At 34.3% G+C, this 12,809-nt stretch overlaps 1 pseudogene; it reads left to right on the plus strand.

The window, feature by feature from the left end:
• The window catches only part of LOC111733083, a 169,020-nt pseudogene extending 162,672 nt beyond the window's left edge, over positions 1-6,348 (plus strand).
• Positions 6,349-12,809: the final 6,461 nt, after the last annotated feature.

The raw sequence follows: 12,809 nt of genomic DNA on the forward strand, positions 1-12,809 counted from the left end.
ATTTATTTATTTATTTTTTAATATGGAATTAAAAACATGCTTCATCAATCTAATGAGGAAGTACCTCTACATGTCATCAAGGATTTTTGGTTAAGGGCACATCAGTGAGTTGATTGGTAGATAGGACACAGCCATACCTACCATAATAGAAACAAAAGCAAGACCAGTAACACAATAAGAAACAGAATGTGGAAAGATAAAAATAATGCTTTGGGGTTTATATTCCTTCCCACCTCTGTCCCTTACTACTACTTAAAATAGAAAAAGAATGACTCTATATAGATTCCTTTTATTTAGGAGTTCTCTCTCTGTTCTGTTTGAAGGAATGGAAGTGCAATCACATGTATCTGTGACAATAAATTGGATTTGACTTTGAACTGCTTGATGATGATTCCATGAGAACTTAAATGATACTAACATTTATAGGACCCAATTCTTTGTCCTCACCCATCCTCAAGCTTGAACCAAGCTTTGTAATTTGCTCTCTCTCGTTGCTCTTGGCTCTTTCAAAAACCACCCTCTTTCATTCTTCATAGGTTAGATTTGTTTCATTATTCTTTTTAAATTTTTGAATTGAGTGTTTATATGTTTTCAACATTTGTTCATCTGCATTTTAAAACTGTTTATTGAAGTATAGTTACTGAAGTGTGCACATAATTTTAAACTGACTGCATTGTGAAACTAGCACCCTAGACCTGAAATCGTAACCTCTCAAAATCCTTCTCATATTGCCTTTCAGTTTCTACACTCTTCCAAAGCAGCGTTCTATATGGGATTCTACAGTATTTCTTCAAATTGTGTATATTTTATGTCTTGTTTCTTTCACTCAACATAATGCTCGTAAGATCTATTCATATTCCAGGTAGTTCAGGTTATTTATTCTTATGGTTGATAAGTATTACATTATATGGATAGGGTACAATTTAATTCCCATTTTAATATTGTTGAGCATCTGCTTAGTTTCAAGTTTTGAGTCAAAATACTACTGTCATGAACATTATAGTACATGCTTTCTGGTTAATATATGTTGTAAATATTTCTATTAAGCATGTACTTAGGAGTGTAAATATTAGGTCAAAAAATATTCAAGTATTCAACTTTAAAAGATACCACCAAAGCATACAACTTTCTGAAGTGGTTGTACCAATTTACTTTGCCACTAGCAGTATATAAGTATTTTTTATTTTGCATTCTTATTATACTTGTTATTGACTGTCTTTTTAACTTTTGCCATTCTAATAGCTGTATAGCAGACACATTTTAGTTTTGAACTGCATTTTAAGCTATAATTTTCTTACAAGTGTTAGTTTAGTTTTGGCTCATATGTTTTGGCTTATGGAAATTCTAAAAGAATTATGTACTGAATATTTTGTAAATTTCCTTATTTTCTATTTAACCCATCATTTGCTTTGTAGTTTGTTTATCAGATATGAGGATTTTATGACATCTTCTCATTGATGTATGATTTTATTGCATTATGATTAAAGAACATTATCTCATCATGTTTCTTTTAAATGAAATTTTCTTTTCTCTGGTCTGTGGTTTATTTTTAATATACCAAGGATATTCTCTATTTGCAATGCATAAAATTCTATAAATACATCTATTAGTGAAAATTTCTTACACAAGCCTTGATAATTCCATATGTTGCTAAATAATTCATAATAAAGAATACCAATTATCAGAAGTTGAACCTCATAGAATTAGTGGACATTAGCAGTGAAAGGAACAGTACAGACAAATGACTTCAATTTTTTTTTCTAAAATTCACTTCTACCTATTCAAAATCTGGCAGTACTGGATCTAGTATTAATGCATTCCAGAATTGAAAATTCTTGCTGTAATAGGCCTGATCCAGTCCCATTTGATGCACATCTTTACAGCCTTGTTCCCCTGAGTTCATAGCTATTTCCAGAAGAATGTAGTAATGTGGATCTCTAGATATAAGCACACAGCAAATTGATTTATAACATACAGTGCCTCACCTCGGAGGATTCTCCATGAGCTTATTGCTCTTGATTCTAATTAGTGTAGCCTCCAAGTAAAGATAATGTAATATTACACCTGGAAAATGAATTCCTCCAAGCCACAATATCCTCCTGACATACTGAATTTATTTAATGTTGATCATGCATATGAAATAGTTACATTTGCATTGTAAACCTTACAGTTGTCTTTCTCTTACTGTGTATCTTCCCCTTACTAAGCGCACGCACCCCTTCGTTTTGGAATAAGATCACCATTCCACCATTCTGTCCTTGAATTTCCTTATCTGTTTTTTGTTTGTTTGTTTGTTTTTAATTTGGGAATTAAGATGTTATTTTCCTGTGAAAGATCATAGCAATGTAACAGAAATTTGAGAATCTGCCCAGTGTTCAATGAATTGTCTTTTGAGACTGTCTTCTTGAATGGATTACAAGTTAAGGCTGTTCTTCACTGAGATGCCTGTACAGTACCTAATACACACCCTGTCTCACAGCGGTGGGAACACACACACACACGACTGTACGAGAAGAGAGCAAAGCAGAACTCAGCTCCTGTGACAAAATTTGATTATTCGGGGGATGTGATTGACACATTATATGACTGACCTTGACCTTTTTTCAGTGAGTTGTGATTCAAAGAATATTAAATAAATGAGACTTTAAAGGTGATTGCACTCTCACAAAGTACAAACGAGCAAAAACAATGGCACAGTAATAATAAGCTCATCAAAATACTCCTATATTTTACAATTTGGATTTTGCTTATATAGTTACTAACATGTTCCCTAATTAGATTTTCCCCATTCGTTAACTATGAAATGAAACAGAGACACTCAGTATAACAACATTGGGAAAGAAAGTAGCACATGACCAGAATAGCAGATAAGGCAAAGGAGGTTAGAATTACAGAAAAAGTCATTTGCTATATATATAATTAAAATTATGTATTGAGATTTATATATACCATTTATTACAAACTACCAAGTATACAAAATGCATGGTATCAGATAGCTTTCTTTCTCATATCATTTGAGATATTTTATTAACTTTATATGTTTTCTAAAAGCAAGATAAACTTAAAAATCAGTTTAATGTAAGCATTTTAGTAATAGAACTGTTCATCTTTTCTGTATGGCAGAGCATTCAAAATATAAATATTAAGAATATACAGAATGGCACATTCTGTCATGACTTTTGTTAAATGTCTTTATTTATTTATTAGGGTTTTTTTTTTTTCAGTTTACTCAAGACTTTCAGTTGTTTTAGCCTCTAGGAAATATCCTCACGTTATAAAACCCACATACAATTTAGAATGATTGACAGGTTCCAATGACAAAGGATCAAAACTAGATCAGTGGAGGGCATATATGTCAACAATGAACCACAAATGTACCCTAGATAGTCATAGAATACTTTTTTATACGTCTTACTAAACATATATTTTGCATTAATGCCTAATTTGCTTAAATTGGGGGAAATATTGCATATACTGATAGAGTAAATAATGAAGTAAAACTTAAAGGGTAAAATGTATCGACTGCAAAAGCACAGATGATGATATGAAGACGTGCTGCATTGAAAGTGAATAAAACAACAGAAGATTCTTTCAGTATTTCTTGAAGGATAGCATGATCAATAATAGAAGACTTTGTACCACTAAGGGATAATGGAAGGAATTAAATAATAGCAGAATAAAATATGAATAGAAATAATAAGCTTTTTCTGAGGTTACAATGAAGGAAGTTGCAGATAAGTTGTCAGAATTGAAAGCAAGGCTTCATAGAAATTGCATGAGTATTTTCTTTAAAATAAACACGTGCAGGTTAAGACAAATAGTAGTGGACATGGTGAGAACTTCTTGATCATAAAATAAATGAATAAATGCCAAACATATCTGCAAGAAAAGTTATGAATGCAAAATGGCAGTGACTTAACAAAGTAAAAGCACGAGTTCTTCATTGGTGTGATTATGAGATATTTCATATCATTGCTGTGGTAATCACATGGTAGAGCTAAATAGAAGATGCGCAGGACAGTGAAACTTTCAGTCACATTTCTTCTCATGTAGAGCTCACTTCTCCCTTTTAATTTTATTTAACATTTCTCTATGAATACTTTTCTATTTTTAATATAAACTTGTTGTCCTTAAATGTGAACCTCTGGTACTTTAAAACTCACCAAGTCCAACAAGATACAGGGCTTGCATGTTGGAATAGCTTCAGGGTATGTGGGTTGTGAAGTCGCCAGGGTTTGCACTTACAAAAGCTCCCCGCTTGGTTTAATGCTCTACTGTTGCTGACTTGCAATTTTTATAATTTTGAAAACTATAATTCTTATAATTTTCCACTGGGCACTGCAAGTTATGTAAGGAGAGCTGCATATCTCTCTTTAAAGTTGAAAGTCTTTGTCTCTCTTTTCTTCTGCTTCACAGAGACACATCTCAGCGATATTCCATTGCCAAAATAACTATCTTTAGGATGGATTGCTATCATCACTCACTCTCATTTCCTCTGTGTGGAAAATTTCTGAGGGATATTCTAAATTGTCTAGGGATGTGACATCATATGATTATTATTGTTGCCTAGGGATTCCTCCTTATTGTTTCTCTCAAGCATTTTATTGCTATAGATTAAGTTAGAGAGCTCAGGGCAACATAGATTTGTGAGGAAATGATGGATATAATGCTTTTAGAATTATTATGGGGCATTCATTGGGAGATATCTAGGAGGCATTTGGTAAAATGGTCTGGAGTTTAGACTGGTTTAGGAGGGGAGTTATCAACCTTTATGTTTTTCATGAAGTCTGCTGTGAATGTCAGCTCTAAAGATGAGTGTGCAAAGTAAGAAGTTTAAGGCCAGAAATGGTGACTTACAAGGTTGCAATGAGATGCCAATACTAGACAAATACAACATGCAGAGAGGGAGAAAGAAAGAAAAAAACCTGAGGAATAATACAGTAATAAAATTTAGATGATTTCAACTCCTTTGTAAGTAACTTATGCTATTGTCAAATTGGACTGTTCTTGACCTTTTGAAAGACACCGTGTTTCCCATAAATCCCCCACTTTTCTTGTCAAAATCTTTTTCACATTAAAGATCATGCTCAAATATCTCTGTCCTCTGCCCTCTTATTTTTATACAAGGTTTTCAAGTCTGCTAATATCTCTAGAACTTTCATTCTACCTCTTTTTTATAACTCAGTTTGTCTTGTCATAGTTTTCCATGTTTTCATCATTTTTCCTATGCATTATGAATGGGTTTTGTGCCTAATTCTTACCTGTATCCCTGTATTTCCATTAGAAAGCAATATAGTTCTCTGTGCATGTTCATGTATATGTAGAGTTGAGCTGAGTCTACCAGCTAAGTAGAGAAGCCGGTGGACCTAGCCCAGGGCCTGACAGTATCTCTAGTCCAAGGCCTACAGAGGCCAGTCCCACACAGAAATGTCACCACTTGAATAGGCACATTGGTGCTCTTGACCCTTGGAGAATGCTTCTGCTAGGTGGAGTTGTACCCTTTTCTTTCATCCTTAGGTCCAGATTTTCAGTCCCCAGGCCCAGAGTAGTCTCACCTGCCACAAATTCCCCTACACCCTGGAGTGCACTTCATAGTCTTCCAGGATCTCTAGAATGAAGGTATCTGTGAATGGGATTCTAACTTGGTTGGGCCTTGGAGTAGAATGTAACAAACAACAATATTTCAACAGAGCAGATTGTTAGATTCAACAGCATGTCCAGGGGCCTCCATTAGTGGTACAAGTTAGTGTTAATCCCTGGCCTGTTAATTACTTTGACTGGCCAATTTATCATCTCCTAAACTGTCCCTTACGGACAAGGTCAGATCACCAGGCAAGTCTCTGTATCTGGGACATAGCCGATATAGTTAGATCTGCAGAGCTAGATCCAAATCTGGGTGGGGAAAGGAAAACAGAATTTACAGATGCAGGGCCAACAGGACCAGGCTCAGCAGATTCAGCAGCTGCAGACAGCTGTCACTGACAGCCAAACACAAATACAGCAGAAGAGCTCTGTCCAGGGGCAGCCAGTAGCACAGACTACTGAAGGACAGGCCATCTTTTCCAGCCCGTTAATGCAGACGGCACTACTCATTGGCAAGGTATGACCACCATCCCAGCACCTGTTTGGCAGGGGCACAGACTGTTCAGACAGGAGCCAGTACCCACACGACCAGTAGTGGGCAAGGACATGGTGACTCCACCAGTATGTGTGGTCAGTTCAAGAAGGTCGGTAGTGATGGCACCTAAGACTGACCTTGAGCCTATTATCTGAGGAACCCCTCTACTTGGGGCCCAGATGCTTGACGAAGAGTCACTTCATGTGAATGCCATGCGGTGCTGGGGATAAACTAGATGCAGAAGGGAAATTCCAAAGGAAAGAGGAAATGCTTGCATGAATCCTGCCATAGCTGGGAAGCGTAGTGAAAGGGGGCGGCTTTTCTCTCTGTGGAAACAGTTCTCAGATGCAGAAGCCACACCAAATAAATAAGGAAACACTGACATGGATCATTGGAGTGTTCTTGCCCAGACCACATGATGAAGATGATCAAGCAGTATTCTTTACCACTGCTCCCCACTGTTCCAGGAAATTAATCCACTCTTTGGAAGGGATACTCATAATCACGTTCTGCCCTTTTGAACATGACAGAGACCACATAGTTTTGCATAAAAGGCTCAGGATTATCATTGTAGCAATGTCTGGCAACTTGAAATTGCAAGCCTTTGTGTCACCCTTTCGATCCGGACCTTTTTTCAGACTATACATAACATTGAAATTTCATAGGTTAGAATAAATCAAGGGTATCAATGCCAGCCCAGCAGTACCACACAAGCACTGATGAAGCTGGCCATCCAACTCAGTAAGGTAGAGCAACCTTCACAATTTAAACTGCAATCAGAAAAGCCATAGCTCTCTTTGGTTAAACAGCATTCATCTCTCTGGTTGGGTAGCTCATCATGACCAGCTGAATGGGCGCTTTATATTCAGAGACGGTTTCCAGGAAAGGAAGTTTAATCTTGTGATTTGGAAACAATAAATTATCTGAGATTTAAATACCGCAGGACTTATCAAATCCTCAGGTATTATTGGTTTGTAAATATCTAAGAGAGGTTGAGTGTAGAGCACTTGCAAAAATGATTTGACTATAAAATCAATTTACTTGTTTCAGGCATGAAATGGAACCAACTTTTCTGTGAAATACACTTCGAAGAATGTCAAGTTAAGATTTAATTTTTTCTTATGGAATAAAACCTATAAAGCTAACTTGCTCATATAAACATGAAATAAATGTCATTTTATTGGTAGTGAAAGGCTTTGATAAGATATAAATATGTAATATTTGATCTAATTTCTCAAAATTACTAGTGTTTTCACTATATGAATGCTATACACTTGCAACATTGTAGCTATTGGTTATTGCAGTTCCATGTTTGTATCTCTGAAATGATAACTTTCAATGTTCTGAGAATTCTCACTTATTCTTTTTCTTTTCTATCTTTGTAACACTTATATTCACATTCTGTGATCTCATTACAAGTTCTAACTTTCTTATGTAGTTCTTGAATATCTAAATGAATTCACCTCTCTTTACTTCTGTTCATATTAACCTAAGAAAACAGGAAAGCACCAAGGACACTCTTGCTTTGGATATCTGCATTACTTGAACATCATTCCGGTGAATATCTAAATGAATTCCCCCCCACCCACCACCTGCAAAATCCATTCTGTTTTCTTCCTAATTTCCACTGTGTCAGACAGAGAGGCTTTTCGTGGGCTGTCTCATCCAAAATAATGTCATCCTGTCTCTTGCCTTTCCCTATCTCTTATGATCTACCTGTGGGGAAAGATGACGCTATTAGTGTCCCTAAATATATTTACATAGGCACCTTCATGGATCTATGAACTCTTTTAATAAAGGATGAGTCCTTAAGCCTGAATTAAAAAAGGAATTTCTAAATACTGATAAAAACAAAACTGAATAAACATGTTGATGTAGTCCCATTTGTCTATTTTTGCTTTTGTTGCCTATGCTTTTGGTATCATATATAAAAAATCATTGTTAAGACCAAGGTCAAGAAGGTTTTCCCCTAAGAGTTTTCATCTAGGAGGTTTATGGTTTCAGATGTGACATTTAAGTCTCTAATGTATTTTGTGTATTTTTGTGCATGGTGTAAAATAAGGTTCCAATTTCATTCGTTTTTACATGAATATCCGGTTTTCTCAACCTCATTTTTTGAAGAAACTATACTTTCCTCATTGGATATTCTAGGCTTCTTTGTCAAAATCGACCATATATGTGTGGACTTATTTCTGAGCTCTTTAATCTGTTCCATTGGTTTATATGTCTGTCTTTATAAAACTACTATACTATTGTAATTACTGTAGATTTGTAATATATTTTGAAATCAGTAAATGTGAAGCCTTCAGTTCTATTCTTCTTTCTCAAGATGATTTGGCTATCCGGGGTCCTTTCTAGTTTTATCTGAATTTTAGAGCTGTTTTAATTTTAATTCTCTAAAAATTAAATGCCATTGAATGGAAGAAAATATTTGCAAACCATCTATTTGATAAGGGTTTAATTCCAAAATATGTAAGGAACACCTACAAATTAATAAAAAAATAAAAAAATTATCAAAAAATGGACAAAGTAAACATTTCTGAACATCATGAATCATCAGAGAATTCAAAATAAAATGAGATATCAAATCACATCCTTTAGGATAGCTAGTATCAAAAAGAAAAGAGATAAGTATTAACAAGGGTATAGAGAAAAGAGAACATTTGTACACTGTTGATATGAATGTAAACTGGTTTAACCATTATGGAAAACAGCATGGAGGTTCTTCAAAAATTAAAAATATAACTACTATATGATCCAGTAATCCCCTTTCATTCCCAAAGGAAATGAAATCAGCACTCGAATTGATATCTATGGTCATTGCAACATTATTTACATGGCCAAAATATGGAAACGACTCAAATGTGTATCAACATATGAATGAATAAAGGAAACATGGTCTATACATACATATAAGGAATATTATTTAGCCCCGAACAAAGAAAGAAATCTTGTCATATGTAATAACATGGATGAACATTGAGGAAATTATGCCATATGAAATCAGCCAGTCACAGAAGGACAAAACCTACATAATATCATTCAAATGAGGTACGGAAAATAATCATATGCTAGAAGCAGAATGTAGAATGATGTTTACCAAGTGCATTGGGTATAAAGTTTCAGTTATACAAGATGATTAAAGTCTAGAGATCTGCCGTAAAATAAATAAATATATCAAAAACAATAATTATAACAAAGTCTTGATCCCTCAACTGTGAACTAGCAGGTAAAGAAAGAAAAAATATTAAGTTTATCTTGCAATTCCCAAAATACTGAGAATTTTAGATGTGGTCTAGTGAACCCGAAAGTCTCATAAATCCTACTAATCTAGTAAATAACTTTGCTTTACATTAAATAACCAAAAAGGACAAATAGAGAGAAAGCAGGATATTTGCAATCTAACTTCCCCCTTCCAGTAGAGTGGGAAGAAAGCTTCTGTGTGTACATAGAATACGGTGGAATCGGCATTCCATTCCACATTAAGCATTATTGGAACTGCACTCTTCAGGGTCACTTACATTTCTATCCTTGTTAAAGTTAGTCACTGCACATACATTCTTATCTTAAGTGGTAACTCTTAAACATCTTATATGTTTTAATGTTTCTTTTTAATATTCTTTCTTTGTTTGCACAACTGATCTTTCTCCTAATTTTTTCCCACTTTCTTTCATTCTAATATATCCAGTCATCTTTAGTTTTCTCGCCTTTCATTCTTTTCTGCTGCTAGTGTTTACTGACATTTTCATATTGTAGAACATATAGAAAATAAAAATATTTATTTTGGACCATTGGGTTAAAAGGGAAATTGCTTAATCCTGAAGATAATAGGCTTATGGGCTACAACTGCTTAAGGCTCCACGAGTGTTCTACAGTAATCAATTATCTTGGCATCCTAACACATTCTTAGTACACTATGTGCAGTGACAAATTAGTTGGTGAGTTTGCTCACATTTTATCACTGATTAATCCCATTGAAATCTTCACATATCATCTATATGCCCTCAATTTCCAAATCTATATCTCTAGATATGAACTATCTTTTGAATTCCAGATCTATTCAAACAACCAATATCGAACATATCCACTTGCATGTCTATCAGTAATCTCAAAGTTAACATAACCAAAAAATGTTTCCCCCAAAACCTACCTTACCTACTTTGACTAAACCAGAGCTTTTTAACCTCAGAACTAATGACATTTTTTGTCCAGAAATGTTTTTATTGCAAAAAATTGCCCTGTGCATTGCACTCTATAGAGGCCAGCATATCTGACTTTTACTCACCAGATGCTGGTGACATCTCCCCCAGTTGTGACAATCAACCAGATATTGCCAATGTCGCCTGATGAGGGAAGGAGGTCAAAAATCACTCCAAGTCGAGAACCACTTCATTAAAATGTTCAGTTCAGACAATGAAAGCCATTTTAGTATCTTCTTATATTATATCCATCATTCTAAGTGTTTAGCAATTCATTTATTCAATACTTATTATGTCTTCATTGTCACTGAATTATTTGAGACCTCTGTCATCTCCTGTTGAACTATTTCAATTGCCTCCCAATGAATCATTGTCATTCAATCTTCTGAAATTTACAATGAATCAGTCTCAGTTATATTAAAGTGTTGTTTCTGAAGCACAATGTTGATAAAGACCCGAACCAATTAAAAACCTTTTTACCAGTTCTCAATGTCTAACAAGATAAAGACCTAAACATGGCTTTTGCTCTAAAATAAATAAAACTCATATAATTAGCCCCTCCACTCCTAGTTGTAGTATTTGGAAATGTCATAAAGCAATATACAAAAGGAAAACATAGAAAAATGTTGAAAAGAATATTTTCAAAAATTAAAAAAGTATATGATTAAAAAGCAAAAACCAAAAATGGAGAAATAAAGTTTTCAGTAATATAGAATTCTATAAAGGCATCAAAAGAATAAGTTGGAGAATTATACATGTGATTTATTTAAAAATGCAATTTGGTAAAAAAGATAAAAGTGAGATTTTAGTTGAAGAATAGAAATTGAAGAATAAATAGATTTTGAGGCAACAAAAGGAGAAAGGTCAAGGAGTTTCGTTGTAAGACAGGGAAATAAAGTTTTATGTAGTGCCAATTATAGTGATTGATGGTGGTAGTTTTCATGTTAAGATTAGAAAAAATCGAACAAGTTTTGGGTCAAGAACAATTAACAGAATAGACAAATGTGATCCCATTCATTGAGAATAAAATCATAAGTGGATAATCAGTTCAAAGTTAAAGATCATTTGTTCCATTTTGAAAATGTTGACTTGAGACATTTGTGATATATGTTTGGAAATGCCCAGGAAGTATTTGGTGGCATAATTATATGGATATTCACCTCAGGGGAGAGGTCTGCGGACTAAGAATATAAAAATTGAAATTAAAGTTGTCTGTGGTCTTCATTTTTTATGGATAATTTAGGGATAATTTCTCCAACTAGGGTTTGAATTTCTGCCCCTTCTTGCCGCAACAAGACTTTTGTTTGAATAGTGTCCATATTTTTGTCTGTTTTTGTTTGTGTGTTTGTGTTTTCTGGAATAACTTGTAAGAAAAAAAAATTTAATTTTGAAGCAAATAATATTACTAAGTTATTACCTGAGAAGTCCTGTTTATTTTTTTCCTAACTATTGAAGCAGGCAGAATACCTTTTGATACATATTTTAATCAAAACTTTTGGAAACAGCATAGAAAGATTCACATGAGGTCTGAATAGATATTTAAACCTACAACAATGAAAAAAATACTGATTAAAAAACACTATGATGTTAGAGATACTTTGGAATCCAACATCGACTTTGAATATCAAGAACCAGACAGTCTGAGGGACTCATAGTGTGGCTTTCACATGTGAAAGAATTTGTGGTAACTTAAGGACAGTTCCCACAGCAAGTGAAAGAATGAAATTGAGTTATACTAAAATGCTAATGGTACCTAACAAAGATTGTCACAATTTTGGAAAAAGGAATTAGATATGACAGAGAACTTAAGATAAATTTAGGGACCCAAGAACAGAAGATATTTCTTCCTACTTCTTTTCTATATTTCTTGGAGCATTCAGCTTCTCAGAATATCAAGGTGGACATGAATCTGGATAGAAGTTGTAGCAGAACAGGGTATAAAAACAAGCAGTAAATTGTTTCCATCACCTGAGCTCCCCTCAGTGAAGAGAGAAGGAAACACATGTTTCTGGATGCCTAAAATCACCAAATTTATCACAAACAAAAGTCATCTTGAATAACAGGAGTTATCTTGAATTTTCAAAATTTGATATTTAGCAGAATTGAATGTGTCAATTAAGGAGAAAACTGGTCCAGATTTAAAAGCATAAAGATTCATACTATAATTACATTTATAAATGTTTACTAAATGTCCAATATATTTCAGGCTCTATACTAGGTTATATAATATAAAGGTAAACAGACTCATAATATTCCTGATCTCATAGATCTCACAGTGGAGGAAGAAAGAAAGGCACTGAATAAGTCCTTATGCATTCAATTTCAGTGTTAGGAGAGAAAGATCAGGCTACTCTCTTAGTGTATAACAGACACACTTAACATGGACATGTGAGTTATAAACACCTGCCCGGCAAACAGTGACGCCCTTAAGCGAGATCCTTAAGAGTGAATTAGAATTTACTAGGTAAAATGAGAAGGTAATTCCAGGAAAA

The sequence above is a fragment of the Pteropus vampyrus genome, unplaced genomic scaffold (assembly GCF_000151845.1).
Source record: "Pteropus vampyrus isolate Shadow unplaced genomic scaffold, Pvam_2.0 Scaffold13, whole genome shotgun sequence".
Lineage (NCBI taxonomy): Eukaryota > Metazoa > Chordata > Mammalia > Chiroptera > Pteropodidae > Pteropus > Pteropus vampyrus.